Source organism: Aquarana catesbeiana, linkage group LG02, assembly GCF_042186555.1.
Source record: "Aquarana catesbeiana isolate 2022-GZ linkage group LG02, ASM4218655v1, whole genome shotgun sequence".
NCBI classification, from domain to species: domain Eukaryota; kingdom Metazoa; phylum Chordata; class Amphibia; order Anura; family Ranidae; genus Aquarana; species Aquarana catesbeiana.
Window position 1 is genome coordinate 148,454,055 of NC_133325.1, and position 13,674 is coordinate 148,467,728.

A 13,674-nucleotide genomic window follows, 5' to 3' on the forward strand; every position below is an offset into this window, starting at 1 on the left:
CAGCTAATCACATGGTACAGATGGGCTGTGATTGGCCCTGTTGTACACAATAGATGGCATGAACAGAAACCATCCATTATTAACAACTGTCGTGTGACCTGCTGTGATTGGTCAAAGCGATTACATGGTACTGGCAGCAGTCTGGTACAGTGATCTGTCATGGGCGGTGTCTGATAGACAGCTGTTGACAGACTGTGCCCACAGTGCAGGAGCATGGCCACGTGCAAGGCAAGCGACGAAAGTCACACCCGGGTGTCATTTTGCTACAGGCTGGGCAGAAAGTGGTTGCATTGCTGTATCTGTTCCTTTCAGTTCCTGTGTTGATGACCACCTTTGCTAGGATAGAATGTAAGGGTAAATTTACCCTATTAAGGCACTTTCAGTAATTTAAAGTGGTTGTAAATCCTTACATATACCCATGAACTTCCTGGCCTCAGGTGATACACAGAAATTAAACACATCCTTCTACACAAGTTGTACCTGTCTATCTGCAGCTCCCTCTTCTCTACATCTGTTCAAATTGCTGAATTTTAAAGCTTGTCTGAGAGTTCAGAAAAAAGGGGCGGAGAGCTGAAGCTACACTCTGCAGAGCTTAGTGTTGAGAGCCCTGACAGCTGATTGGAGGGAAGGGAAACACCTCCTCCACACAGCACACAGGAACAGAGTTGAGGCTGTCAATTAGTTGGAAATCCTTCTGTCACCTTATTTCTCTTGGTGTCAGGAAAACTTGTCAGAAGTACACACTATAGAGGGATATGATTTGTTCATATTTTATGTCTGAGGTTTACAACCATTTTAAAGCGGAGTTCCACCCAAAAATGGAACGTCCACTTTAAGTGCTGGTGACTCCCTGACATGCCACATTTGGCATGTCATTTTTTTGGAGGGGAGCGGGTACCCTGTTTTTACAGGCATCCAGCTCCCACTATATTATATAAACAGAAAAGTCGGTGCTACTACCCATACACCACATATATAGCAGAGCTTCCAGGTGCTCGATCCACAGTCGCTGGGTGAGTAGAGTAGAAAAAATGATCCGCACTCCGGATGTTGCTCTTAAAATTTCTTCATTTTATTGAATAGCCACAGTGAACAAATGCAGATTAAGTCAGTTGAAGTGTTTCATCCTATAAGGCCTTAGTCAGTCACCCAGCTCCCACTTCCTCCCCTGGTGCCACGGCACCAGAAGGAAGATCATCTCTCCCCCCTTCCTCCCTGCAATCTTCTGGGACACGTCTCAGGTCCCAGAAGATTGCCTGGCCATTCACAGCGCGTAGCGTGGCTCGCGCATGCATAGTGCGTGTCCGGCTGTGAAGCCACAGCTGGGCACCCACAGTTAGAATGCCGGCACTGCGGAGAGGAGGGGGAGAAGAGCGAGGCTTTGTTCACCCGCATCACTGGACCGTGGGACAGGTGAGTGTCTGATTATGAAAAGTCAGCCGCTACACTTTATGTAGCAGCTGACTTTTAAATGGGTGGAACTCTGCTTTAAGTTTTACAAAGCTACTAAAGCCCACCGTCCACTACTATAAAAAAAAAAAAAACATACAAGGCTTGGATGTCGGACAATTTCTGATGAATCGGCCAAAATTTGAGCCATAGGTTACTGTTGCTACCTCAATACATTAGCTGGCAGGGGAGATTCCTCTACCTAATCTCACTTCCCACTATATTAAATCAGGCCTATGTTCTTTGTGGACATCACATGTTAGATTTACATAGCACTTGCTCTCCTTTCATATGTTAATTGGTTATAATAGTAATTTGTTTTTTTATAGGACTGATTCCACCTTTTGGCTTTCTTGAACAGAGTCCAATGGACAACATTCAGTACAATCATTGTGAGATATACAGAACCTGTATTCCAATGGATGGTAATATGTACAGGTTTGATATCTTTTAAGGACTCGTTCCCACCACCTGCCAAGGATCACTTTTACAGAAATGCCAGGAGCTTGCTGCATAATACTGCAAAAAGCTCACATGAGCTTGTCTTAACTTCTTCTGACTAAAACACATCTAAGAGCCCTTTCACACTGGGGTGGGCGGTGGCGTCGGCGGTAAAGCGCTGCTATTGTAAGCGGCGCTTTACCGTCGGTATGCGCCCGCTAGCGGGGCGATTTTACCCCCCGCTAGCAGCCGAGAAATAGTTAAAAACCACCGCAAAGCGCCTCTGCTGAGGTGCTTTGCCGGCGGTATAGCCGCGCCGTTCCGTTGATTTCAATGGGCAGGAGCGGTAAAGGAGCGGTATACACTCCGCTCCTTCACCGCTCCGAAGATGCTGCTAGCAGGACTTTTTTTACCATCCTGCCAGCGCATCGCTCCAGTGTGAAAGCCCTCGGGGCTTTCACACTGGAATGAAAGCAGCGGCACTTTCGGGTCGGTTTGCAGGCGCTATTATTAGCTCAATAGCGCCTGCAAACTGCCCCAGTGTGAAAGGACCCTAAGAGCAATAGAAAATACTTTTTGAGTTAAGAATGCAAACTTAAATAGTATTTTTTTTTTTTTAAAACCATAGTTTAAGGGCTTTAATTCTGGAGTGAGTAATTTCTACAATTTCATTTAGGAACTTTGGGACACTTCAGACAGTACTGCCACCTTCTGCTCTTCATGGCACTGAACATACAGTACTAAAATTAACATTAACAAAATTGTCTATACAAACATATATATAAGTAAACTCCCAAAAATTGAATATATTATATGTATAGACAATTTTGTGCACTTTATATTTACACCTTTTTCTATCAATTTTGAAAATTTGTTTCTTCTGCTGTGGAATATTATTGTTTATCACTAATGACTGTTTCACTATTTATAGGGTGCAGTTTCAGTAAATAACCCCCAGTATGTCTTGTTCTGGTGGTAGGAGCTCAATGTTAATTTTAGTAGGTCAGTATCACTAATGACTGTTTCACTTTTATTTATATGGTTTAGGTAGCACTGGTATTATTGAATTACTATAACTTGTGCGCGGTGATACACATTTACTATATCATTTTTTAAAACTGCATCCTGCTAAATCTGGTGCCGTTCTGCATAGAAACCAATCAGCTTCCCAGTTTTATTGTCAAGGCTTAAAGTGGTTGTTTACCCTGTACAACCACTTTTACCTACAGGTAAGCCTATATTAAGGCTTACCTGTAGGTGCTTGAAATATCATGGAGGTTTAGGAGATATGTACAAAAAAAGCATGCACAAATGACTACGACGCATGCATACTTTAGAAAGGGCAGATCGTGCCGTTTCTAATAGGGGTCATGCAGTGACTGGCGGCTCCCGTGCGCATACGCGGAAGTGAAGTCATGTGACTCCGGCCAGTCACAGAGCCGGAGTTTGCGGCCCCGGAAGGAAGAGGGGTGAAGATGGACGGTCCCTGCTAGTGGGGACAACGGAGACATCGCAGGCTTCGATTTCAGGTAAATGACAGAAAATGGACTACTATGCGATGCATGGTAGCCCATTATGCTTTACCTTTGCAGAAAAATACAGAGGAAGTAAAACCCACCAGGGTTTACTTCCACTTTAAAAGATATGTAAAGGTTTTTATTTTTTTTTAAACAAACATGTCATACCTCCTCTGTGCAGTTGGTTTTGCACAGAATGGCCCCGATCCTCCTCTTCTGGGGTCCCTCAGCAGCACTCCTGGCTCCTCCTCTTCTAGTGTGCCCCGTTGGAGAGCTGCTCTCCCTCGGGGCACTCGTGCGGGCGCGGGTTCAGGTAAGTAAAATGGGGGGCTCTGAGGGGCTGCTGCAACACAGGAGAATGCATTAAAGCGAAAAACCTTGAGGGTTTACAACCCCTTTAATTGAAGTTAGAAGCTGATTGGCTACCATGTACAGCTGCACCAGATTCTGAGCAAATGGTTTCTTAGCTTAGTGGATAAAGCAAATCTGTATTTACATTATCTAACTCTATGAAAGCCAAAAAACACTCAAGTGGTTGAATTTCTCTGCACATGGTTGGATGATTGAAGTGAATGCAGATTTACCTTATTCTCTAAGTTAAACGAACATTCTCTTCTTTACAAAAACAACCCCATGGTGTGATTCACATTTGTAGGAAACGTGTTCTTTTGTTCATGTTCCTTTTGGATCACCTGGTTACAGCACATATAATAATTACAAAACCTGTTATAAATAATTATATGGAGTGAGACTGTTTAGGGTGGAGAAAGCTTGATTATGAACCCCACACCCTTTATTCTATCCTGTAGATGCTGCTTGATGTTAATCTCTCCATACACAGTGGCTTTGTGCAAGCTTCAAGTAGCCTTCATAGTAAAGGTAGCATAAATATACCGTATTTATCCGTGTATAACACACACAGGCGTATAACACGCACCCCAATTTTAGGAGGGAAGTTTAAGGAAAAAAACGTACATTTTAAATAAAGAACTTTGAAGCAAAATTAGGGTCACAGCTCATCAATGCACCCTGCTCAGTGCCCATCTGCAGCCTATAAATTGACCAACAATGCAGCCTGTTCAGGTCCCATCTGCAGCCTATAAATTGACCAACAATGCAGCCTGTTCAGGTCCCATCTGCAGCCTATAAATTGACCAACAATGCAGCCTGTTCAGGTCCCATCTGCAGCCTATAAATTGACCAACAATGCAGCCTGTTCAGGTCCCATCTGCAGCCATTAAATTGACCAACAATGCAGCCTGTTCAGGTCCCATCTGCAGCCATTAAATTGACCAACAATGCAGCCTGTTCAGGTCCCATCTGCAGCCATTAAATTGACCAACAATGCAGCCTGTTCAGTGCCCATCTGCAGCCTCACCTTTCCCATCATTGCAGCCTCGCCAGTGTTGGATTATCCCTGCTGTCTCTGAGGGAAGAGCCGCACTGAATTACACAGAGCCGCGATCTCCTGTGTACCCGGCGCTCCGTCACTCACAGCCACGCCTCCTGGCCCTGCTCATATAATAGACAGAACAGTGGCCCAATAAGGGGCCAGGAGGCGTGGCTGTGAGTGACGGAGCGCCGGGTACACAGGAGATCGCGGCTCTGTGTAATTCAGCGGCGCTCGCTCCTCTTCCCTCAGAGACAGCAGGGATCGGTGTATAACACGCACCCACGATTTTCCCCTGATTTTAATGGGGGAAAAGTGCGTGTTATACATCGATAAATGCGGTAATAATAATAATAGAAGTTTTTGGTGGTAAAAGCAGCAGGAGTGAGTTTGCACTAATTATTTTTAATTAAAACCCCAGCGAGCAGTATTCAAGCCGCTGGGGTGTGCAGTACTGCATTTGGCCAAGGGTGCAGGGTGCTGGTGATGCTTGGAGCCACTCGGAGATGCTCAGAAACACTCATAAACACTCCGACCCCGAGTGTCTCCGAACATCTCCGAGTGTTTCCGAGTGTCTCCGGCGCCCCCGCATCTCTGGCCACATGCGAGACTGCATAGACAAGCAGTGGCTGTGGAACGAATTATCTGAGTTTCCATTATTTCCTATGGGGAAGCTCACTTTGATATACAAGTGCTTTGAATTACAAGCATTCTTCTGGAACGAATTATGCTCGTAATCCAAGGTATTACTGTATATTTATTATTTATGTTGAATATTCCAATCCTTGCATAAGTCCAGTTGTGACATGTTCCCTTTAAGGGGACTGCAGAGAACCCACACCTGGGCTGGCACTACATAACACTCTAACGCCGCGTACACACGATCGGACTTTCCGCCAACAAAACCGTGGATTTTTGTTGGAAGGTTGTTGGCTCCAACTTGTCTTGCATACACACGGTCACACAAATGTTGGGCAACAATTACGAATGTGAGAACGCGTTGACATACAAGACATACAACGAGCCGAGAAAAAGGAAGTTCAATAGCCAGTGCAGCTCCTTCTGCTTGATTCCGATCATGCGTGGACTTTTGTGTGACGGACTTGTGTACACACGATCGGACTTTCCGACAACAAAGTTTTGTTGGCGGAAAATTTGAGAACCTGCTAGCAAACATTTGTTGGCGGAAAGTCCGACAGCAAATGTTCGATGGAGCATACACACGGTCGGACTTTCCGCCAACAAGTTCACATCCAGCATTTCCCGTCTGAAAATCCGACCGTGTGTGTACACGGCATATGTTCATTCTCTGTTGCAGTAATGGGGTGTGTAGAGGCTCCATGTTATCTGACGTTTTATTATGCACAAACACCAAGCATAGAACTTCCAATGACTTTATTATATCTAGTGGAGTGACAGTGACACCATCACAGTGCTAGAGCTTCTAACAGGGTGCTTCTGCAGAGATTTAGAAGAAACATATTTAGCCATGTTCTGTTACATAAATATACAAGAAGATTGGAAATGTGGCATTTATTGGCTCAATTTATAATACTGCTTCTTGTCAAACAGCCGTCTCACCTTGATTGTAATATAAAGCCATTGACCTGACCTTTGTAAACATATGATTGTTATTTTGTAGAAAAGAACGTAATTAAGACAGAAAAGTGAAACCAAGGGAAAGCAGAACCGCTGTAATAATCCACAATATTACATTTTCATGATGATTGAATGTGTTTCATGATGGTTGCTGTGTAGGTTGTGATCTATTTTAATGAACCAGCATAACGGAAAAACACTCTGCTCTACAGGCGCTTTCACATACTTCTTCTTTACAGATGATTCCAAATTAAACAGGCCTTGGAGGTTTTTGGTATTCAAATTTTCACATTTTTGCTAAAAAAAAAAATCTTTAGAAGGTCTAACAATTGTAAATTATTTTTACATTTCAAAAATGCAGTGATCCATTAAAACCATTTTATGGTTTGGGTCTGATATTCATTGAAGCATTTCCTAAAGATTTCCCATGCTTATGCTATAAATGATACAAAGATATCTCCAATTTCACTGGACATTTTCTAATCTTAGTTATAATTTTATTATTATTCTGGCACAACTATATGAGGTTGACTGATTTTTGGTGGCAATATTCATTCAGAGGATTGGATGAATATTTCAAACTATAAGAGCTGTTGCCTGATGCTGACTTCATATAAATTTGAAGTGGAACTCCAGATAAAGCATGATATTATTCGTACAGTATAAATCACAGGACTTGTATTCTTAGACCATGGGTTTTATGTTTTTAGCCGATTGGACACTGGCAAAAAAAAAACTAGGAGAAAGCCAAATAATATATAGAATCTTTTTACCATCTGAACATTTGATATATTTGGACAAAACAACTAGGAAAATATTAATTCTTGGTATTAAATGACATCTATTACTTTTTTATCATCCTTATCTAAAGTATTATATGTATTCTTCTGTATGTACTTTATGTTGATACGTTATACTACAAAACTTGCTTTTTATGATTAACCACTTGCCCTCTGGAAGATTTATCCCCCTTCATGACCAGGCCATTTTTTGCGATACGGCACTGCGTTACTTTAACTGACAATTGCGCAGTCATGCGATGCTGTACACAAACAACATTTATGTCTTTTTTTCCCACAAATAGAGCTTACTTTTGGTGGTATTTGATCACCACTGCGGTTTTTATTTTTGGTGCTATAAACAAAAAAGTCCAACAATCTTCATCAATTTAGGCCAATATTATTATTATACAGGATTTATATACCGCTGACAGTTTGCGCAGCGCTTTACAGGATTAGGGCAGACAGTACAATTACAATACAATTCAATACAGGAGGATTCAGAGGGTCCTGCTCATTAGAGCTTACAATCTAGGAGGGAGGGTCAAGTTATACAAAAGGGTAATAGCTGTGGGGGATGAGCTCATGAAGAAAATAGAACTGCAGCTGTTAGGTGGAGGGAGGATAGGCTTCTCTGAAGAGAAGTTTTCAGGGATCACCTAAAAGTGGATAGATTTGGTGACAGTCTGACAGAGTGGGGTAGGGAATTCCAGAGGATTGGAGAGGCTCGGGGGAAGTCCTGGAGGCGAATATGGGAGGAGGTGATGCGGGAGCTAGAGAGCAGGAGGTCTTGGGAGAAACGAAGAGGAAGAGTAGGTTGGTATTTTGAGACTAGGCTAGTGATGTGTCTGGGAGAAGAGTTGTGGATTGCTTTGTAAATTATTGTCAGTATTTTGAATTAATTTTGTTGGGTGAGTGGCAGCCAATATGTATTCTGCTACATATTTTTGGTAAAAAAAATTCCAATAAGCATGTATTGATTGGTTTGTGCAAATGTTATAGCGTCTACAAACTATGGGATTGTTTTTCTACTAGTAATGGTGACGATCAGTGACTTATAGCGGACTGTGATATTGTGGTGGACAGTCGGGACACCAAATGGCTCTATTGATACTTTTTTGGGGACCAGTGTCCCTAGTACAATGATTTTTAGTACTGATCACTGTATTAATGACACTGGCTGGGAAGGGGTTAAACATTGGGGGCGATCAAAGGGTTAACCGTGTGCCTAACCAATGTTTGTGTACTGCGTGGGAGATACTTTTACTAGGGGAAGTCACTGATCCATGTTCCTGCTTTGCAGGAACATAGGATAACTACCTTCCCTACTAACAACAGTGATCTGCCTTGTTCACATAGGCAGATTGTCATCCTGGCTCTCTGCCTAATGATCGGTGGATGCTGGCGGACATCGAGTCCGCAATACCCGCAGAGCAGGTCGCCGGCGGTGTGCATGTGTGCCCCAGACCCGGAAGTGTCGGATTATGTACTAAGTACGTGATCTGGTGTAGAGCAGCCACACTGCTGCAGTATAAGTGCAGTGGGTGGTGGTAAGGTGGTTTAGACATTTTTATAATTTGTTTGAAGGTTTATAGAACTACTTATATAGTGTATTTTATTATAGTACCATTTTTCTTACAAATTCAACATAACCTGCAAACTGTTTTTCCAACTATCTTCTGATTATTTTTATTATTGGTATTTGATTACTTGAATAGAAATGGTGTGTGTGTGTGTGTGTGTGTGTGTGTGTGTGTGTGTGTGTGTGTGTGTGTGTGTGTGTATATATATATATATACAGTATCTCACATTTTTGTAAATATTTTATTATACCTTTTCATGTGCCAACACTGAAGAAATTACACTTTGCTACAATGTAAAGTAGTGAGTCTTCAGCTTGTATAACAGTGTAAATTTGCTGTCCCCTCAAAAAAACTCAACACACAGCCATTAATGTCTAAACCGCTGGCAACAAAAGTGAGTAAACCCTAAGTGAAAATGTCTAAATTGGGCCCAATTAGACATTTTCCCTCCCTGGTGTTATGTGACTAGTTAGTGTTACAAGGTCACAGGTGTGAATGGGGAGCAGGTGTGTTAAATTTGGTGTTATCGCTCTCACTCTGGTCACTGTAAGTTCAACATGGCACCTCTACATAAAGATGGCCTAGGCTATAGGAAGATTGCCAAGACTCTGAAGCTGAACTGCAGCACAGTGGCCAAGACCATACAGCGGTTTACCAGGACAGGTTCCACTCAGAACAGGCCTTGCCATGGTCGACCAAAGAAGTTGAGTGCACATGCTCAGCATCTTATCCAGAGGTTGTCTTTGGGAAATAGACGTATGAGTGCTGCCAGCATTGCTGCAGAGGTTGAAGGGATGGGGGTGGGGGGTCAGCCTGTCAGTGCTTAGACCATACACCGCATACTGCATCAATTTGGTCTGCATGGCTGTTGTCCCAGAAGGAAGCCTCTTCTAAAGTTGATGCATAGGGAAGCCCGCAAACAGTTTGCTGAAGACAAGCAGACTAAGAACATGGATTACTGTGACATACTGAAGCAGAGCATTATCCCCTCCCCTCGGAGACTGGACCACAGGGCAGTATTTCAACATGGTAACGGCCCTAAACACACCTCCAAGATGACCACTGTCTTGCTAAAGAATCTAAGGGTAAAGGTGATGGACTGGCCAAGCATGTCTCCAGACCTAAACCCTATTGAGCATCTGTGGGGCATCCTCAAACGGAAGGTGGAGGAGCGCAAGGTCTCTAACATCCACCAGCTCTGTGATGTCATCATGGAGGAGTGGAAGAGGACTCCAGTGGCAACCTGTGAAGCTCTGATGAACTCCATGCCCAAGAGGGTTAAGGCAGTGCTGGAAAAATAACGGTGGCCACACAAAATATTGACACTTTGGGCCCAATTTGGAGGGGTGTACTCACTTTTGTTGCCAGCGCTTTAGACATTAATGGCTGTGTGTTGAGTTATTTTGAGGGGACAGCAAATTTACACTGTAATACAAGCTGTACACTCACTACTTTACATTGTAACAAAGTGTCATTTCTTCAGTGTTGTCACATGAAAAGATATAATAAACTATTTACAAAACTGTGAGGGGTGTACTCACTTTTGTGAGATACTGTATATAAAAAATATATATTTATTATGTGACAGTATTGTTTCCTGTCATGGTGTATGTCACCCTGGATTCTCAACTAGTCAGATTGAGGGGCTCTAGGATGCTTGTTTTATTTGGAGAAAACTGCTTTCTCAGTTTCCTTGGTGGTTGTTAAAATATGGTTTGGGATCTGGGTGGGATGAAATCTCCAATCCTGGGACCAGGTTTTGGGAATAGCCAGAGTCAGGACCAGGGTTCTGGACTCCACTCTCCCAAGGAGTCTATGTGGGTGCAAGGCAGTAGTCACAACAAAGGTGCATGTCTGCACGGTGAAGTCTAATAGAACATACAGAGGGCCCAAGCCCCAGGGCCGGAGCAGCAGGAACGAATGCCAGGAGAAGTACAGAGTTTGCACGGCACGGAAGTACAGGGACGCTGTTTACATGGTCAAGAGGACCGAAGCACAAAGCCTGAGCAGAAATGCTGACCAGAGAGCTAGGTGGCTCTGTATTTTTTTGTTAACATTGTTGCTGTGTAACATTGAAACCCCTGTGTGGGAATCCTGGATGTACTGTTAAATTTTGTTTAACAAAAGTGGGCCAACAAGCCCTTAAACTGCAGAACTGGTGCAGTTCCCAGCGCCAGTGTTATTTCCAATGCGCGCAGCGTTGCATTAGGATTAATGCACCCGCATGCATTCAGTGTGGTTTTCTGTGCAGGTGGAGGTGCAGGCCCGCAGAGGGACCCAGCTGCACAGATGGGAACCAGGCCTTAAAGTGTTACTAAACCCAGGACCCTGCATTCACTATATCTGGTCTCCCACAGTACACAGAACATGGAAATGCAAAAATTTTAGTAAATATAAACTGCTAAATACCTTTTCTCATCTGCAATATATAACAGTCTTGTGGCTTCTATTAGTGTCTGCTTAACCGCTTGCTGACCAGCCGCCGTCATTTTACTGCGGCAGGTCGGCACTATTCCGCGAACCGTCGTAGCTATACGTCGGCTCACATGATCGGTATAGCAGGCGCGCGCGCCACTGAACTGCGGGGGTGCCGATGCTCATGACCGCCGGCCACGAGCGATCGCGAGCATGAGAAACAGAACACGGACAGAAGTGTGTGTGTAAACACACAAATCCCTGTTCTGTTCTGAGAGAAGTGACAGATCATGTGTTCCTATTAGCTAGAAACCACAATCCGTCACTTCCTCTAGTCAGTCCCCTCCCCCTTCAGTTAGAAACACACACAGGGAAAACAGTTAACCCCTTGATCATCCCCTAGTGTTAACCCCTTCCCTGCCAGTGACATTTTTACAGTAATCAGTGCATTTTTATAGCACTGATCGCTGTATAAATGCCAATGGTCCCAAAAATGTGTCAAAAGTGTCCGATGTGTCCGCCATAATGTCGCAGTCCCGATAAAAAATGCAGGTCGTCGCCATTACTATTAAAAAAAATAATAATAAAAATGCTATAAATGTATCCCCTATTGTAGACGCTATAACTTTTGTGTAAACCAATCAATATACGCTTATTGCGATTTTTTTACCAAAAATATGTAGAATACATATCGGCCTAAATTGAGAAAAAATTCGCTTTTTTAAAAAAAAAAAAAGGGGGATATTTATTATAGCAAAAAGTATATTGTGTTTTTTTCAAAATTGTCGCTCTTTTTTTGTTTATAGCGCAAAAAATAAAAACCGCAGAGGTGATCAACAGCCACCAAAAGAAAGCTCTATTTGAGGGGGAAAAAAAAAGACGTCAATTTTGTTTGGGTGCACTGTCGCACGACCGCGCAGTTGTCAGTTAAAGCGTTGCAGTGCCGAATCGCAAAATATGGCCCGGTCATTCAGCAGCCAAATCTTCCGGGGCTGAAGTGGTTAAAGCTTGTAGGAGGAGTTTTTATTCTACTCTGGCTGTCCTATGAGGCTGCGAGACCCCTGATACTCTGTCTGGACAGTGCTCCCTCCCAAGAAAAAAAAAAAACTCTCTAGCAATACACACCAAACTGAGCATGTGCAGAGTGACTCCAAAGGCACTGTACTATCAGGAGATGGATTGGGGACAGTGGAACAAGGGGAGCATCAGAGAAGACAGGATCAAAAAGCCTTTTTACACAATGATTTAACCCCTTAGGTTCCACAGTGAGTATAGCAAACATGCTTCACTGCAGGTGTGTAAGGCCTCGTTCACATGGGGCGATTACATCTGTGCCCCGTGCAGGGCCATGTTTTACCAAGCACAGGGATGCACAGGTGTTCCATGCACCCTAATAGCTGCCTATTTGGCCGCACAAACACAGCTACTGCTCCCAATGTGACATCAATGTGGGTGCACGACCCTGAATGCACCCTGGATGATATATTGGGAATAGCGGCTGTGTCTGTGCAGCAAATGACAGCTATGGGACTGCCTGCTATACATATGCCTCCCCGTGCTGGTAAAACATGGCCCTGGACACGGATGTAATTGCCTCCGTGTGAACAAGGTCTAAGAGGGGATGATGTTTTCACAGTGACTCTCCGCCATGGTTAGCAAGCTTTAGGGGAACTGAGGGAGCTTTTACAAAGCAGAGAGGATGAGGGTAGGAAGTAGGAAACAAATCCAAGGGCCTCACTAAAAGTACGCCTTCTGTATTATGCTGTAATAAATTTTAACACAAGGTTAAAAGAATGAAAAAGGCAGTGTGATTGGAGAACGCATAGGTCAGGCACAGTGTGAGGTTGACTGTATGTAGCCGTAAATTTAATTAATAGTCATATCCAGTTTAGGGTCCTTTGTGTCCACAATTAACAGCCTAGTCTGTAGCGATCGGTTCACAGGATAAACCGAGGCCTAGCACATTGCAAGTAGATGTTTATAAGTGCACTTAATTACAGGTATTTATGGCGAAGAGCGCTTTAACATATCTCAGGCCCCAAGCGCTGTTCCCAGTATTTCATTGTGCTTCTCTTGTTTGCATCTGCCCTCTATCTGCTTGTTCAGTTCACTGTGTTCATTTGTCTCCCCTCCCCCACCACGTTCCCTTCTCCTCTGCCTGGGACTGACACCTCTGTGCCTCCAAAAAAAACAGACTTGTGTCCTCAGGTAATGCTCAGGTACAGAGTTCCTTTGTAGGTTACCATGCAAGCCAGCTGTTTTGTTTTCCTGTTTAATAAACTGGCCTGTTTAAGGCACTGAATAGTTAATGATGTTAATATGCAACCAAAGCCTAAAATGTTCTGCTGACATCTAGTGGTGAGCAAAATAAATGCTTCGGAGCTACTCGCTGGCTGCACATTAGCTGTAACTTAGATAGCCTGTGCCATGATCACTGAGCTGAGCTGTCTGCTGTAGGAGAATGCAAAGTGACACTGACTATGATGACAATCTCTTCATGC